Consider the following 19159-nt stretch of genomic DNA (forward strand, 5'->3'; position numbering starts at 1 on the left):
TGCAAAGCAAATATAGTTCTACTATTAGCAGGTGTACCAAAGACAGAGGCAAACTTGCTTTCTTCCCTGGCTCCCTCAACATGTAAGCCACTAACTACTCTTAATTCACAGTAAAGAAAAGCTGTACATAGAAGATTGTATAGTTTAACTGAAAAATAATAAATTAAAAACAGCTCAAAGTTTGGCCATTATATTAGAATAGAATTTCTTTAAATGCTTGGAGGGATTTCTGTTTCTAATATAACTTTTTTGAACCTGCTATGCTGCTCTTATTAGTGGAATAATATTTTGAAATAAATGCCATGAAAGCCTCCTTTCCTACAGTAAATGACCATGCACAAGTTTCCAAACACAGACACCTTCTTGCCTTAGCCTAAGTAGTACACATCAAGATTATCTAATTTTAACTGAGTCCCTGGGTTTTTGCTTACCCTTCTCTTTTTCTAAATCTCACATCCATCAACTTCAAAAAAAGTGTTAGTCACTGAAGCAACCAGGCTCCTCCAACACTGGTCACTTCTCTACTAAAAGTAAATAGGTTTCAGAGTAGCAGCCGTGTTAGTCTGTATTTGCAAAAAGAAAAGGAGTACTTGTGGCACCTTAGAGACTAACAAATTTATTTGAGCATAAGCTTTCGTGAGCTACAGCTCACTTCATCGGATGCATTTGGTGGAAAATACAGAGGGGAGATTTATATACACACACGGAGAACATGAAACAACGGGTTTTATCATACACACTGAAAGGAGAGTGATCACTTAAGATGAGCCATCACCACCAGCAGGGGGGGAGGGAGGAAAACCTTTCATGGTGACAAGCAAGGTAGGCTATTTCCAGCAGTTAACAAGAACATCTGAGGAACGGTGGGGTGAGAAATAACATGGGGAAATAGTTTTACTTTGTGTAATGACTCAACCATTCCCAGTCTCTATTCAAGCCTAAGTTAATTGTATCCAGTTTGCAAATTAATTCCAATTCAGCAGTCTCTCATTGGAGTCTGTTTTTGAAGTTTTTTTGTTGAAGAATAGCCACCCTCAGGTCTGTAATCGAATGACCAGAGAGATTGAAGTGTTCTCCAATTGGTTTTTGAATGTTATAATTCTTGACGTCTGATTTGTGTCCATTTATTCTTTTACGTAGAGACTGTCCAGTTTGACCAATGTACATGGCAGAGGGGCATTGCTGGCACATGATGGCATATATCACATTGGTAGATGCGCAGATGAATGAGCCTCTGATAGTGTGGCTGATGTGATTAGGCCCTATGATGGTGTCCCCTGAATAGATATGTGGACAGAGTTGGCAACGGGCTTTGTTGCAAGGATAGGTTCCTGGGTTAGTGGTTCTGTTGTGTGGTGTGTGGTTGCTGGTGAGTATTTGCTTCAGACTGGGGGGCTGTCTGTAAGCAAGGACTGGCCTGTCTCCCAAGATCTGTGAGAGTGATGGGTCGTCCTTCAGGATGGGTTGTAGATCCTTGATGATGCGTTGGAGAGGTTTTAGTTGGGGGCTGAAGGTGATGGCTAGTGGCGTTCTGTTATTTTCTTTGTTGGGCCTGTCCTGTAGTAGGTGACTTCTGGGTATTCTTCTTGCTCTATCAATCTGTTTCTTCACATCAGCAGGTGGGTATTGTAGTTGTAGGAATGCATGATAGAGATCTTGTAGGTGTTTGTCTCTGTCTGAGGGGTTGGAGCAAATGCGGTTATATCGTAGAGCTTGGTTGTAGACAATGGATCGTGTGGTATGATCTGGATGAAAGCTAGAGGCATGTAGGTAGGAATAGCCGTCAGTAGGTTTCCGATATAGGGTGGTGTTTATGTGACCATCGCTTATTAGCACCCTAGTGTCCAGGAAGTGGATCTCTTGTGTGGACTGGTCCAGGCTGAGGTTGATGGTGGGATGGAAATTGTTGAAATCATGGTGCAATTCCTCAAGGGCTTCTTTTCCATGGGTCCTGATGATGAAGATGTCATCAATGTAGCGCAAGTAGAGTAGGGGCATTATGGGACGAGAGCTGAGGAAGCGTTGTTCTAAGTCAGCCATAAAAATGTTGGCGTACTGTGGGGCCATGTGGGTACCCATCACAGTGCCGCTGATTTGAAGGTATACATTGTCCCCAAATGTGAAATAGTTATGGGTGAGGACAAAGTCACAAAGTTCAGCCACCAGGTTAGCCGTGACATTATCGGGGATAGTGTTCCTGACGGCTTGTAGTCCATCTTTGTGTGGAATGTTGGTGTAGAGGGCTTCTACATCCATACTGGCTAGGATGGTGTTTTTAGGAAGATCACCAATGGATTGTAGTTTCCTCAGCAAGTCAGTGGTGTCTCGAAGATAGCTGGGAGTGCTGGTAACATAGGGCCTGAGGAGGGAGTCTACATAGCCAGACAATCCTGCTGTCAGGGTGCCAATGCCTGAGATGATGGGACATCCAGGATTTCCAGGTTTATGGATCTTGGGTAGCAGATAGAATACCCCAGGTCGAGGTTCTAGGGGTGTGTCTGTGCGGATTTGTTCTTGTGCTTTTTCAGGGAGTTTCTTGAGCAAATGCTGGAGTTTCTTTTGGTAACTCTCAGTGGGATCAGAGGGTAATGGCTTGTAGAAAGTGGTGGTGGAGAGCTGCCTAGTAGCCTCTTGTTCATATTCCGACCTATTCATGATGACGACAGCACCTTCTTTGTCAGCCTTTTTGATTATGATGTCAGAGTTGTTTCTGAGGCTGTGGATGGCATTGTGTTCTGCATGGCTGAGGTTATGGGGCAAGTGATGCTGCTTTTCCACAATTTCAGCTCGTGCACGTCGGCGGAAGCACTCTATATAGAAGTCCAGTCTGTTGTTTCGACCTTCAGGAGGAGTCCACCCAGAATCCTTCTTTTTGTAGTGTTGGTAGGAAGGTCTCTGGGGGTTAATATGTTGGTGAGAGGTGTGTTGGAAATATTCCTTGAGTTGGAGACGTCGAAAATAGGATTCTAGGTCACCACAGAACTGTATCATGTTCGTGGGGGTGGAGGGGCAAAAGGAGAGGCCCCGAGATAGGACAGATTCTTCTGCTGGGTTAAGAGTATAGTTGGATAGATTAACAATATTGCTGGGTGGGTTACGGGAACCACTGTTGTGGCCCCTTGTGGCATATGGTAGTTGATGCTTGGGCAGAATGCCTGAAGTCATCACAAGGCCAAGTGTGTAATCTTTTACGTTGTGCTTTTCATCTGCATACCTAGAAAGCAAGAGTCTCAAGGTTTACCATTAGTTGAGTTGCCAGTATTATGATATTTTCTACTGCCCCCAAAATGCAGACCCTGCATAAATAAATGCATTTAAAAACCATTACACATGGTTGCCTGGTGGCACTGTGCAAAGCATGGTAGCTGTAACTATGTTTTGGAAAAAGAACAGGAATATTTGTGGCACCTTAGAGACTAACAAATTTATTAGAGCATAAGCTTTCGTGGGCTACAGCCCATTTCATTGGATGCACAGAATGGAACATATAGTAAGAAGATATACATATATACACATACAGAGAAGGTGGAAGTTGCCATACAAACTGTAAGAGGCTAATTAAGATGAGCTATTATCTTAATTAATTAGCCTCTTACAGTTTATTGCAACTTACAGTTTGTATGGCAACTTCCATCTTCTCTGTATGTGTATGTATATATATTATATATATATCTTCTTACCCTATGTTCCATTCTATGCATCCAGTGAAGTGAGCTGTAGCCCATGAAAGCTTATGCTCTAATATATTTGTTAGTCTCTGAGGTGCCACAAATACTCCGGTTCTTTTTGAGGATACAGACTAACACAGCTGCTACTCTGAAACCTATGTTTTGGAAGTTACTTTGGGACTCTTATGCCCTAGACCAGTGTTTTTCAACCTTTTTGATACCAGGGACCGGTATCGAAGACCTTGCAGCCTAATCTGTGGCAGGGAGATCTCAGGCACTGGTGCCAGTCCATGGACCCGTGGTTGAGAAACACTGCCCTAGACAAGAAAACCAGGCACATCACGTTACTGTTGCATTTATTCTCCTGGGTATAGTGCCAAGCAGATTACTGTAGGACATTTTACTAGCTTATTAATGAACAAAAATGTTCTGTCCTCTCAAATTACAGGTGAGTGAAACAACAGTAGTATTGGCCTGACGGAGTATGTGCAGGGGAAAAAAGGTCCTCCTCTATAACAAAAACAAAGATATATGACAACACTAATGTGTTTTGCATCCCCAATCACAACAATACAGAGTGATGCGAAGATGACCAAGCTAATAGCAAAACCAGGATTTACTCAAGCAATAACAAATAAATATTTGAAGTGATTTATAGAACTTCTAACTGAATGTATTGTGTATATATGGAATAAATAAATGGATGGACGCAGCCCAACCTTTTGACTGATATCTTTAGAGCTATGTATTTTGTCCTGCAACATATTAATTTCAACAGACATTCTGACAAATCTATATTAAAGAAACAGAATATTCACTCCTAATAAAACAACTGTCTATATAAAAGGTCTTTAAGCATATATTTAAATTATAACACATTCAGAACAGCTGCTGTTAGTTTTCCTAGTTCAATGCCATATATTGAAATAAATTGCTAAAAATAACTAAAATTCCTTAAAGCACAATTTTTTCACCTGTAAGACAAAAAAATGGTATGAATTAAACAATTAGAAGTTTCCTTCTTTACATAAGTTATTTATTCCTGCTAATATATTAACAATACAATCAGATGCAATGCCACTACAGAGCCCAATGCTGTATATAGCTTAAAGTGAAAGATTACAGAAACCTGCAGCAAAAATCAACAATCTGCATAACAATACACTATTTTATTGCAGAATATTATGCAAATAGGAAATGTTGAACAATCTCTTCTCAGATTACATCTGATCAAACAAATCATGAAAGCAGGTTTTCAGTAAAAACAAAAAAAAAGTAACCTTTACAAACAAAACATCTTCTAAAAGCATAAATAATGTACGTAAGCATTTCTCAGTTTGAGACCAGATAAAATTGGTGATTATCAATTATTTCACAAAGGTTCTGTGTCAGGGAACTATCGTTAATCCTACAAGATATATGCCTCATAACAGATACAATGCGAATAAAATACAATATAGTGAGTATGGAATTATTCTCTACTTCAGTAGCACTGAATATAAGAATACAATAACAGTGTATTAACAGTGATGGCAAAAGACAGAAGTAGTAAAAATTATAATGTTTTCTCAATATATTTTCATAGTGCAGCCAAAGATTATTCTGGTATACATTATTTGCTTATGCTTTCATTATCTGTTTTTCAGCTGTGGGAAGCCACTGTGTCTGTGCACATGAGTATTAATGTTATAAATGTGAGAAAAGAATTATCCATCTCCTTGTAGATCAGTTTAAAAACTAGGTACTGTATATAAATGTATTTATCTTTTATATACTTTTACATAAGTATCATTGCTCATCTTATCGTGTGCAAGTATGACTTAGCCTTGCGTCCAAAGTGGGATACCAGGAAATGTTCGAGTCATTAGCTGGAGTCACCAGAACAGTATCAAACCAGTCGCCCTGGCAAGTTCTGACCCTGAAAACTGATTGTGTGTGATGGGCAAGGAGCACCACTTCCTCTTTCCTTTACATGAGCCTTTGATACCAAAACTAAGTGATATGCTAAGTTTCCTGGCCAAATTCTAATTGAGGTGTTTACATTCTACTTTCCTCTATTTTTCCCTTTTTCAAGGTATGAGAGTTATTCTTTCCTTACCCATAAAAGAAGTGCTGTGTAGGACTGCTGGCCACCACATTTCCTCCCATACGGTAAGTGGTTACATATCATAGAATATCAGGGTTGGAAGGGACTTCAGGAGGTCATCTAGTCTAACCCCCGAATCAAAGCAGGACCAATCCCCAACTCAATCATCCCAGCCAGGACTTTGTCAAGCCTGACCTTAAAAATCTCAAAGGAAGAAGATTCCACCACCTCCCTAGGTAATGCATTCCAGTGTTTCACCACCCTCCTAGTGAAAAAGCTTTTCGTAATATCCAACCTAAATCTCCTCCGCTGCAACTTGAGACCATTACTCCTTGTTCTGTCATTTGCTACCACTGAGAACAGTCTAGATCCATCCTCTTTGGGAACCCCCTTTCAGCTGAAAGCAGCTATGAAATGCCCCCTCATTCTTCTCTTCTGCAGACTAAACAATCCCAGTTCCCTCAGCCTCTCCTCATAAGTCATGAGCTCCTGCCCCCTAATCATTTTTCAGAGTAGCAGCCGTGTTAGTCTGTATTCGCAAAAAGAAAAGGAATCCTTGTGGCACCTTAGAGACTAACAAATTTATCTGAGCATAAGCATAAGGATGCACCGATGAAGTGAGCTGTAGCTCACGAAAGCTTATGCTCAAATAAATTTGTTAGTCTCTAAGGTGCCACAAATACTCCTTTTCTTTTTGCTAATCATTTTTGTTGCCCTCTGCTGGAAGCTTTCCAATTTTTCCACATCCTTCTTGTAATATGGGGACCAAAACTGGACACAGTACTCAAGATGAGGCCACTCCTCCCAGCTTAGTGTCATCTGCAAACTTGCTAAAGGGTGTAGTCCACGCCATCCTTCAGATCATTAATGAAGATATTGAACAAAACTGGCCCCAGAACCGACCCTTGGCGCACTCTGCTTGATTCCGGCTGCCAACTAGACATGGAGCCATTGATCACTACCCGTTGAGCCCAACGATCTAGCCAGCTTTCTATCCACCTTACAGTCCATTCATCCAGCCCATATTTCTTTAACTTGCTGGCAAGAATATTGTGGGAGACCATATCAAAAGCTTTGCTAAAGTCAAGGAATAACATGTCCACTGCTTTCCCCTCATCCACAGAGCCAGTTATCTCATCATAGAAGACAATTAGATTAGTCAGGCATGACTTGCCCTTGGTGAATCCATGCTGACTGTTCCTGATCACTTTCCTCTCCTCTAAGTGCTTCAGAATTAATTCCTTGAGGACCTGCTCCATGATTTTTGCAGGGACTCAGATGAGGCTGACTGGCCTGTAGTTCCCCGGATCCTCCTCCTTCCCTTTTTTAAAGATGGGCACTACAGTAGCCTTTTTCCAGTCATCTGGGACCTCTCCCGATCACTATGAGTTTTTAAAGATAATGGCCAATGGCTGTGCAAGCACATCAGCCAGCTCCTTTAGCATCCTTGGATGCAGTGCATCTGGCCCCATGGACTTGTGCTCATTCAGCTTTTCTAAACAGTCCCGAACCACTTCTTTCTCCACAGAGGCCTGGTCACCTCCTCCCCATACTGTGCTGCCCAGTGCAGTAGTCTGCTATCCGACCTTGTTCGTGAAGACAGAGGCACAAAAAGCATGGAGTACATTAGCTTTCTCCACATCCTCGGTCACTAGGTTGCCTCCCTCATTCAGTAAGGGGCCCACACTTTCCTTGACTTTCTTCTTCAGTCCCTTTCACATATTTTTTTTAAAATGGTGATTTTTAAAACCAATCCATCTACTACTGAACTAAAAACAAATGCAACAGTCAAAATTTCAGCAACACTTGCTAATTAAAAAAAAAATTACATGCATACAAATTACATATAGGAAATAAACCAACTACCGTGTTTTATGGCCTATAGGACTCTTTCTATTAAGAATTATTCAGTTCTAAAGTGAGTGTCTAAAAAAATTCCCCTCCTATTCCATTATTTTTGGCTGTATATGATTTATAAGAAAACAAATAGCTATTTCCCCCTCTCCCCCAAACCAAGGATTAATAGAGGAAACTTCATAGCAGTTTGAAAAAAACGTGGGTTTTTTCCTGTTTATATAGTTATATAACAGGCCTACATATATAGGTATACTAATAGGGAACCACTTAGATATTTAGAAACTGCTCCATAAATATTGCATCCAAAATACACAAATTAAAATGTAAGAAAATTTATCATAACTTAGTGTGCTATTTTAATTCATCTTCCACTGTGTTTCATTTGAAGCAATCAGCATAATGTTAAAAAGGTCAGTGAATGTAAATGTCACATACAGCATGAAAAATTCACTAGGTGGCGCAACAAGAATAATTTACTTCCACTTTTTTCAATACTGCGTCTGTCCACTGGAATGTAACAAATGAGATGACAGATGACAAAGCACTCATTATCTGGAGTTTGACTAATCCTTAAGTATTAAATTGAACAGGAACCTTTTGATCTACTTGTACCATGAATGATTTCAGCTAAGAAAATGTATGTTGTAATAAAATTATGCTAAAGTAAAGCACACTTTTAATAAGACAATGTGTTTCTTTTATTTAACTGGTATTAGAAAAATGTTCCATAAAGAATGTAGGTGCAGCTCACTTAGATTTAATATACTACTGTTATGATACAGAAAGAACTGATACTAGTAAGTTGTTGTTTTTTAAATATTGCTGTTATTTTCATAGGTAAAGTAGATGACCAATTACAGAAAAGGATAAGTTTTAAAAATATCCATCTCAGAAAGGCTGTCACTTTATCACAAACAGCTTAGTCATACAATATCTACAATTCATAATTACACCACGCTTTATACCAAATTAGCAGTTTTATAATTTACATTTTATTTACACTAAATTCAATATACAGCAATTGGAATAGTTCTCTGTACTAAGCCATCCCCGACATAACAGCATGCTTCCTTCCTCCAAATCCTCAACCATTTGAATACACACATACTCACGCTATATATTTTATAAGAAATATATATATGTATGCTACACATTTTATATATGTCTATATGAACGCACACCACATTATATTTTGTTACATATTAACACTTTTAGTAGAAATGTGATAACCCTTAACCACTTTACCTGAATGTTGTAAAGATTCTTTAGTGTTTGAACAGCATTTATAAAATGTAATTCTCAACAAGTGCAAAGTATTAGCATTCCTATAATAACCTTGATATATATTAAGGCCCAGTCCTGTAGTCCATACACACATGTAACTGCCAATGACATAAATGAGAGTTTAGTTTGTGTAAAAGATTAGGGCCTTAATAGTGTGGTGCAGAGGGAGACAGTAAATGAAAAAAGGAGGGATGAAGAATCAAATAGACACTTAAGAAAATATCTAAATTGAGTTTTAAAACCCACAATATTAATTTGAAAATCTCAAATGGTCAAATTTGGGTGTTTGTATTTTAAATGAAAAATAAGCATCTCCCATCCACAAAACATTCAGCTAGTTCACAAACTTGTAAAAATACAAGTATAATCCATGTCTTTATTTAATTTACATGTCATTTTTCTGTATTATATTAAATTTATCAAGACTTGTGGAAATCTTTTCTGTTGAATATTCATACATTGGCAATCAAAGTTATCTATTATACATCCATCCCCCCCAACAGTGAATTAAAAAAAAAAAAATCTAATGTTACATATATGCGCTCTTAAACAGAAAAAGTATGCATGTTATTTAACAAAATCATTAGTCCAAAAGTATGAATAGTTTACAGGTACACTCCTATGCAATACCATAAATGGTCCTTTATTTTATTGTTTAGGATTATCTGATACCTATCCTAGGCTGAAAGCATCTCACTTAAAAAAAGAAAATTAAAAAATAGCTAGTACAATAATTCAGCTAATCAAATATTCATTCATATAGTTCATCCATTTTAATAGATTCCCTCCCGTCCAAAATAATTACAATAAAACTACCACCATTAATTCATACAGCATTGTACGTTCTAATTTTATTACATTTTAACAATTAACTAAGCTATGAGAACATGCCTAATTCTTGCCATGGCTGTCCCAAATATTGCAGTTGATTCATCTGAGTGTAATATGTGATAATGATGGTGCCTTTGAGGGGGTTAAGGTGCAGAAGAGTGCAGAGAACCCTTTCCTCCACTGTGTCAGAGATAACCGTAAATCGGTTGCAAACATACTGGATCACAACGTTGTTTAATTTAAATCACAGATACTGACCATTCAAAAGAATGAGTAAATTAGTCTGACAGGATAGTGCTATAGTACTGATCCACTTGCATATCAGCCAGCCCTGGGATGAATGTGCTGCAGGTGGTTCATCTTTTCTACAGGTGTAGTGAAGATCCTTGCTCACTGCACTTCCCTCAGTGACTCTGGAAACATTATTCATAACATTATTCAAACAATGTTTCCAGCTACTAATCAAGCAGTGAAATTCTGCCTATAAGAAGCACAATTATGTCTTTTCCAATATGTTGAAAAATATGTCTAAGATCAGCAAAGTAAAACCTAAAGTGCTCTTCCCATGTTCACTTTAACTACTAATGTGGCTTTTGTACCTATAAACATACACACTTATTTAGCCTTACAATTGGTTTATAGTTTGCACAATGCTAATACATTTTAAAATGTATAAAATTTCAAAATGTTATTTTCTGCTAATTTAATGGGCACAAAATAAACAAACTTGGAAATCTAGAAATTACGTACACAACTGCATATAGGAATAACTTTTCATATTTTGCTAAGTCAAAATGGGTTTAACATTAAACAAACTTGTCTAGAGAAAAAGCAGCATAGATACCCGTGTCAGGGATATCAGGAATATTAATATTCCAGTCATAGATCTTGAAGGAAAAAAGTACACTGAAAGGGAGAATGGATGTTGGAAAGCAAAAGGTAAAAATTGACAGATAAAATTCAGTAATGGCGATCAGGGCCAACCGTTCCAAAGACACTATATCCTGGTTACTGCCTACTGTATTAAGACTGCCTTTCTCATCACTTAATGCTTATTTTCATCACTTTGCTTAAAATATTGATAATCAATTAGGGCTACGTCTGTTTTGCCACAGAATCTGTGTCACAGTCTATCAGACTGTCAGGGCCAATTCAATCCTCATTCAGAGTTAATTTTTTCTTCATAAATCTGCCTTTGGAGGAGTCATTAGGCGCAGAGCATAGCCTGAGGTGCAATCACCTATTCTCTTTCATTAGTGGCAGGCAGAGAAGGTGAGGGAGATTATTAGAACTTTGGAATGATCACAAAGCAGCGTGCTGCCTGTCAGATCCCCCCAACATTTAATTCATCTAGCCAACTCACCAACATTCTCTGCCAACAGTTTTAAATGGACATTATTCATGAACATCTGTGACATGCTGAATATTCTGAACTAGAAATGATGAAAAAGCAGTGCCCCTTTTGACTTTAAAATTAATTCTATGGTCAAAACAATTAAGAATATAACAAATATGTTTTGTGATGTTATTTTTAGTCATCTAAGATATTACATTTCAAAAACAAATCTATTTCAGCTAGTAATTCAGAAATAAAAGTATCTCAAATCTGTGTGTAAAATCTAAATAATGTGGCACAATATTTTATGTGATGAAAAATAATCTGAATTTCCTTTACTGAAGAAATAACTGGTTTTCATCAGTTTTTTTTTTAAAGTGATTAAATCATTAGTTAGCTTCACTATCTGGTTTGTTGATATGCTTCTAAAAGGTAGCCAAATGAAATGACACATTGGATTTTAATACAATGCCATATTAAATTACAGTGCACTTTACTCATAATGGACAATCTGTAACAGGGGATGAGAACAGATTCCCCAAATCAAATACATTACTTTTATTAACTCTTTCTCTGGTTATAAACAGACAGAAACAGCAGTTACAAATGGATACTTTGTGGGCATTATAACATTTTCTAAAGAGGACTGGGGGGCAGGTGGTATGAAAGCTGCCATCCATAGCAATTAAATGGAAATGCTACAGTATCTGCACATCATTTTTTAAAATGTGTAGGTTTTAAAAATTAGATAGTTCTAAGGAGAAAGCATTTACATTTTCAGTGAAATACTTCAAACAATTGCTTTATTCTTGACACGAGTCAAAAGATCAATATACATATATTTTTCTCTACTACTACTATGGAAATAGTGCTATCAGTAGTAAACTTTTCTTTACCCATGTCCTTCACCCTCCCTAGATATTCTTGTTTCCTAATTGCAAAGTTAAGGGACAGATCCTTCGATAGTGTAAGTTGGCACAGCTCCATTGCTTCAGTAGCGCTAAATGGCTAACGCAATGGGCTTTGCTTGGTACGGGAAAGGAGGGCGCTGCTGTTTGAAACCATTCCCACGTTATGAAGGTTGAAGAAGCCGAAACCCTTTGCCTTACCATGGCTGCCTGCAAGCCAAATTCTGTTGTCCAGCCGAGTGTGTGTGATGTCTCACACCAAACCGGCAGGCACTCAAAAAAGAGCCAAAATGCAACCTTGTACCAAAAGCACATGTGATATGTAATGTGAATCGCTTGATTCAGTGTGAAATAGTCTTCCCTTTGTTCTCTAAAATGTATCTTTTTAAATACTACTCTCCCTTTTTTTCCCTCCCGCAGCAGCAAATGTTTCTACACTCCCCCTATCATCTCCGTCCCAGAGGCTAGCGCAGATTAGAAGGCGAAAAAAATGCACTCGCAATGAAATGTTCTCAGAGCTCACGCAGTCCTCCCGCACCGAAAGAGCTCAGCAGAATGCATGGAGGGAAACAATGGCAGAGACCAGGAAAGCCTTAAATGAACACAATGAGAGGAGGGAGGAACGCGAGGAGAGGAGAGAGGAGCGCAATGAAAGGAGGCAGGATGCAATGCTGAGCCTAATGGGAAAACAAACTGACATCCCCAGGCATCTGGTGGAGCTGCAGGAAAGGCAGCAAGAGCACAGACCGCCACTGCAGCCCCCGTACAACGGCCTGCCCTCCTCCCCAAGTTCCATATCCTCCTCACCCAGACACCCAAGAATGCAGGGGGAAGGCTACGGGCATCCAGCCACTCCACCCCAGAGGATTGCCCAAGCAACAGAAGGCTGGCATTCAATAACTTTTGAACTGTAGTGTGGCCTTCTCCCTCTCTCCTCCCCTCATCCACCACCCCACCCGGTGCTTCCCTCCTCGCCCACCCCTCCGGGCTACCTTGCAAGTTTTCCCCCTACTTGTGTGATGAATTAATAAAGAATGCATGATTTTGAAACAATAATGACCTTATTGCCTCTGAAAGCGGTGATCTAAGGGGGGAGGTCGGTTGGCTTACAGGGAAGTAGAATCAACCAAGGAGGTGGGTTTTCATCAAGGAGAAACAAACAGAACTGTCATACCGTAGCCTGGCCAGTCATGAAACTGGTTTTCAAAGCTTCTCTGATGGGCAGGGCATCCAGTTGTGCTCTTCTAATCGCCCTGGTGTTTGGCTGTGCGTAACTGGCTGCCAGGCGATTTGCCTCAACCTTCCACCCCTCCATAAACATCTCCCCCTTACTCTCACAGGTATTATGGAGCACACAGCAAGCAGCAATAAGAATGGGAATATTGGTTTCGCTGAGGTCTAATCTAGTCAGTACACTGCACCAGCGAGCTTTTAAACGTCCAAATGCACATTCTACCACCATTCTGCACTTACTCAGCCTATAGTTGAATTGCTTCTTACTACTCTCCAGGGTGCCTGTGTATGGCTTCATGAGCCATGGCATTAAGGAGTAGACTAGGTCCCCAAGGATAACTATAGGCATTTCAACATCCCTAACGGTAATTTTCTGGTCTGGGAAGTAAGTTCCTTCCTGCAGCTGTTCAAACAGACCAGAATTCCTGAAGATGCGAGCATCATGTACGCTTCCCAGCCATCCCACATTGATGTCAGTCAAAAGTCCCTGGTGATCCACCAGTGCTTGCAACAGCACTGAAAAGTACCCCTTGCGGTTTACGTACTGGCTGCCAAGGTGGTCCGGTGCCAAGATAGGGATATGTGTTCCATCTATCGCCCCACAGTTAGGGAACCCCATTGCAGCAAAGCCATCCACTATGACCTGCACATTTCCCAGAGTCACTACCCTTGATAACAGAACGTCAATGATTGCATTGGCTACTTGGATCACAGCAGCCCCCACAGTAGATTTGTCCACTCCAAATTGATTCCTGATTGACAGATAGCTGTCTGGCTTTGCAAGCTTCCACAGAGCTATTGCCACTCACTTCTCAACAATGAGGGCTGCTCTCATCTTGGTATTCTTGTGCTTCAGGGTAGGGGAAAGCAAGTCACAAAGTTCCATGGAAGTGCCCTTATGCATGCGAAAGTTTTGCAGCTACTGGGAATCATCCCAGATCTGCAACTCTATGAGGTCACATCAGTCTGTGCTTGTTTCCCAGGCCCAGAATCAACATTCCACGGCACGAACCTGCCCCATTACCACCACGATGTCCAAATTGCCGGGGCCCATGCTTTGAGAGAAGTCTGTGTCCATGTCCTCATCACTATCATGATCGCGCTGTTGTCACTTCCTCGCCTGCTTTTGCAGGTTCTGCACATACTGCAGGATAATGCGTGAGGTGTTTGCAATGCTCACAAAAGCAGCAATGAACTGAGTGGGCTCCATGCTTGCCACAGTATGGCATCTGCAGGAGAGCGGAGTTGCAGTAGAAGTGGTGGAGGATGACGATTAGCACAATGCACATTTCCCGAGAAAGAACATAAGTACCCGGGAGCACATGACTGACAACATGGAGAAATTTGCTATTGAGACAAGAGCAGCAGAGCAAAGTTGCAGCGGAAGCAGTGGATGACGACAACGGTTAGCAGTCCTACTGCACCGTCTGCTGACAGCAGTATGGCATCTGCATGGAAAAAAGGTGCAAAACGATCATCTGTCGTTCCTTTCACAGAGGGAGGGGCGACTGACGACATGTACCCAAAACCACCCGTGACAATGTTTTTGCCCCATCAGGCTAGCCACAGTACTGTGGATGCACTCCACCAACTTAATGTGCTTAGTGTGGACATATGCAATCGACTGTATAAAATCGATTTCCAAAAATCAACTTCTATAAGACCAACCTAATTTCGTAGTGTAGACATACCCTTAGTATGAATCTGACTAAAGCCTCTGTGTAGTTTCTTAGGCCTGGTCCACTTGTAAAATTTAGGTTAACCTAACTATGTTGCTCAAGGGTGTGAAAAATTCACTCCCTTAAAAGATGTAGTTAAGCCAATCTAATTGTGGTAGATACACCACCACTAGGTCATTGGAAGAATTCTTCTGTCAACCTAGGTACCACTTCTCAAGGGTGTGGATTAACTACAGCGATGAAAAAAAACCCCTCCGTTGCTGTAGCACGTCTACACTACAGCACTACACTACAGCTGCAGTGCTGTAGTTGTGCCACTGTAGCATCCTTAGTGTAGATAAACCCTTAATATGCCTATTTTTTCAGAAGCCTGAGCAAACTGAAATTGAGCTTTGTGCTCTGGAAATTAATGAAGTGATGAGCATTTTCTCTGACCAATAAACACTTAAAATATGAGAAGCTGGCAGAGCACTGAGAGAAGAGAGGGAGAGGGAGAAGCTTCAGCAGGATTAAAGGAGAGTTTCCCCTTTTCTCCCCTTAACTCACTCCCCTGGGTTCTAGTAGCATTTGGTAATTATGCCAGAACTCACCAGCTGCCCACTTAAAACCTGCCAGGAGGCCTCAATCCCCAGTCTGAGATCCTCTGCAATAAATGAACACTTACATACATTATTATTTTGGTGATAAGCTCTAAAATTTCACATGCTAACACTAGAGTTGGGGGATATGGGGCAGAGGCGTTGCATGTGCGCTCTGCGGAAAGATTACAATACAACCGATTAATTTTTTGATCGCATTCAGATATTCTAGGGAGAAAGGCTTCTGCTTCATATTTAGTTCGCTTCTCATTGCTGTAGACTCTCTTAAATCCAAGTTAGGGATAATAAATAGAAGTTAAGGGAACTGAATTTGACAAAACTAGCCATAATATTTACAGTTTTATTCATGAGTATATATCTTATTAAAAGTGGAATTTTATATTTCCTATATACTGTACAAAATATTTCCAAATTGTTGGATACCTGATATTAGCAATGCAGGCAAGAAAACTTGTGAAAATAGAGTTAAAATATTGAAAAAAAACTTTTTGTATTGCTTAATTTGTCCAAAGGATCCTCTTTTTGGAAACTCAGCATATCTGTAAGCATACTACATTACAGAACCTAATAATAAAAGAGAAAGAATTTTTAATTCTTAAAAAGCAATAGGTTGTATAAAAACACCAATTAATGCAATTTACAGCAAAACATGTGGAATTAAGAAATGCTTTCAGATACCAAAGCTCTGATTTAAAATGACTCTCTGTCTGGTGGCTATATTTTAAAGAATCCTTATTGAGATTGCAGGAACAAACCATCCTGATGTGTAGAAAGAATAGTAAATATGGCAGGCAACCAGCTTGGCTTAACAGTGAAATCCTTGCTGATCTTAAACACAAAAAAAGAAGCTTACAAGAAGTGGAAGATTGGACAAATGACCAGGGAAAAGTATAAAAATATTGCTCAGGCATGCAGGAGTGAAATCAGGAAGGCCAAATCACACTTGGAATTGCAGCTAGCAAGGGATGTTAAGAGTAACAAGAAGGGTTTCTACAGGTATGTTAGCAACAAGAATAAGGTCAGGGAAAGTGTGGGCCCCTTACTGAATGGGGGAGGCAACCTAGTGACAGAGGATGTGGAAAAAGCTAATGTACTCAATGCTTTCTTTGCCTCTGTCTTCATGAACAAGGTCAGATATCAGACTACTGCACAGGGCAGCATAGTATGGGGAGGAGGTGACCAGGCCTCTGTGGAGAAAGAAGTGGTTCGGGATTATTTAGAAAAGCTGGATGAGCACAAGTCCACGGGGCCAGATGCACTGCATCTGGGGATGCTAAAGGAGTTGGCTGATGTGATTGCATAACAATTGGCCATTATCTTTGAAAACTCATGGTGATCGGGGAGGTCCCAGATGACTGGAAAAAGGCTACTGTAGTGCCCATCTTTAAAAAAAGGGAAGGAGGAGGATCCGGGGAACTACAGGCCAGTCAGCCTCACCTGAGACCCTGCAAAAATCATGGAGCAGGTCCACAATGAATCAATTCCGAAGCACTTAGAGGAGAGGAAAGTGATCAGGAACAGTCAGCATGGATTCACCAAGGGCAAGTCGTGCCTGACTAATCTAATTGCCTTCTATGATGAGATAACTGGCTCTGTGGATGAGGAGAAAGCAGTGGAAGTGTTATTCCTTGACTTTAGCAAAGCTTTTGATACAGTCTCCCACAGTATTCTTGCCAGCAAGTTAAAGTAGTATGAGCTGGATGAATGGACTGGATAGAAAGCTGGCTAGATCATTGGGCTCAACTCATTGGGTAGTAATCAATGGCTCCATGTCTAGTTGGCAGCCGGTATCAAGCAAAGTGCCCCAAAGGTCGGTCCTGGGGCCGGTTTTGTTCAATATCTTCATTAATGATCTGAAGGATAGCATGGACTGCACCCTCAGCAAGTTTGCAGATGACACTAAACTGGGAGGAGTGGTAGATACTCTGGAGGGTAGGGATAGGATACAGAGGGACCTTGACAAATTATTTTGTTATTATTTCGAGATTGATATAAATATCACATACCTTTATTTCTGAACTTATATGAGGTAATAATAAAAAAAAGTAAAAAATTTTAATACTTTACCCAATATATCAGTTTCCATTCCAGAATCTCACTGCTTTATATACATTAACGAATGTAGCCTTATCACCCCTCTGTGAGCTTGGTAAGTATTACCACAATTTTATAGATGAGGAAATGGAGGCCCAGTGAGATTAAGTGCCTCATTCAATATTACACATGAAGTCTGTGGAACTGCCCAGTTTAAAACCAGGTATTCTAACTTGTAGGCTTATGCCTTAATCATAAATCTGTCCTCCTAAGGAACACCCAGCTCATTCCTGATAGAAGCTGCCAACAATGTAATACAATTATCTACTCTGCTTAGATCAAAAATTTAATTGTTTACTGTATTAAATATATAACTTTACATGAAATCAAAATTGATCAATTTTAAAAATAAAATAAATTAAAAGTATTAGAAAAACACTAATCAATTACAAATGCAAAAAGTTTCCAAAAACTTGCTATTTAAACAAATTCTAGAAAAGAGCTGATGCAATTCAAATGCATTTGTGATCATAGATATTTTTAATTTAAAATGACAGAAGATGTTTCTTTTCACAGAATTTAACCTGATGGCTTGTCAGCAAACTAGAAAAATTCTGCAGTGAGATATATATTCGAGATGAATCTTTCTTTCATCTGCCAATTTTAAAATGTCAAGAATCACCAGGTCAAGTGAAAATCAAATAGATGACAACTATTGTAGTTAACTAAAGTACAAAACCGCAAAAAAAATCTAAATGGAAGCAGAAAATGAACATGTTAAACAGAAGACAAAACAAAACCAAGTAGGACTCTAGTTATTTTCATTTTATATTTTAGAACTGAACAAAACTATATACGAGTGGTACATGTTAGTAATGCTGTAGTTAGAGGCTGCCAGTGTTTCCATTATAATCTGGTTTTCAGAAATTTCTATAAGCTTGGCACTAAAAATTCACTCTAGGTTGAAGATTTCATACCATGTCTCAGCATAGTGTTCTCCCTTATTTTTTAATTAGGCTTCCAAAATATGGAGTGAGGAAATATTAAGTTACAGAACTACAATGATGCATATGAAATTTCAGAACCTTTTTTGTGTTTCTTTAACTTAAACCAATTAAGTGATTTCATCAGTAAAATTTTGGAGAACATTGGTATTTCAAAAAGAAAATGAATTAGAATTTGCAATTTATAAAGTCATTCAACATTCATAAGAACTGCCAGACTGGGTCAGACCAATGGTCCATCTAACCCAGTCTCCAAGAGCAGCCAGTACCAGAGCTTCCAGAGAGTGTTCATGGTAGTTGGAGCCATTCACTCCTATCTTCCTCATCCGGCTTCTGGCAGTCAGAGGTTTAGGGTTGCCCAAAGCATAGCATTGCATCCCTAATCAACTTGGCTAATAGCCATTGATGAACCTATCGTCAATGAACTTAAGTTCTTTTTTGAACCCAGTTATTTTGGCTAATTGTGCATTGTGTGAAAAAATACGTCCTCTTGTTTGTAATAAACCTCCTGCCTATTAATTTCACTGGGTATTTGTATTTACTTTTCCACAGCATCCATGATTTTATAACTTCTATCAAACCCCACCCTCCTTATTAGTCTCTTTTCTAAAATGAACAGCACTAATCTGTTTAATCTATT

The 19159-nt window shown here is 39.5% G+C and overlaps 1 protein-coding gene across 1 annotated transcript in view; it reads right to left on the reverse strand.

Annotated features, from left to right (window-relative positions):
• The window catches only part of RSRC1 (arginine and serine rich coiled-coil 1), a 368470-nt gene that overhangs the window by 91163 nt on the left and 258148 nt on the right, over positions 1–19159 (reverse strand). The window lies entirely within an intron of this gene.

This window comes from Dermochelys coriacea, chromosome 9 (genome assembly GCF_009764565.3).
Source record: "Dermochelys coriacea isolate rDerCor1 chromosome 9, rDerCor1.pri.v4, whole genome shotgun sequence".
Taxonomy (NCBI): domain Eukaryota; kingdom Metazoa; phylum Chordata; order Testudines; family Dermochelyidae; genus Dermochelys; species Dermochelys coriacea.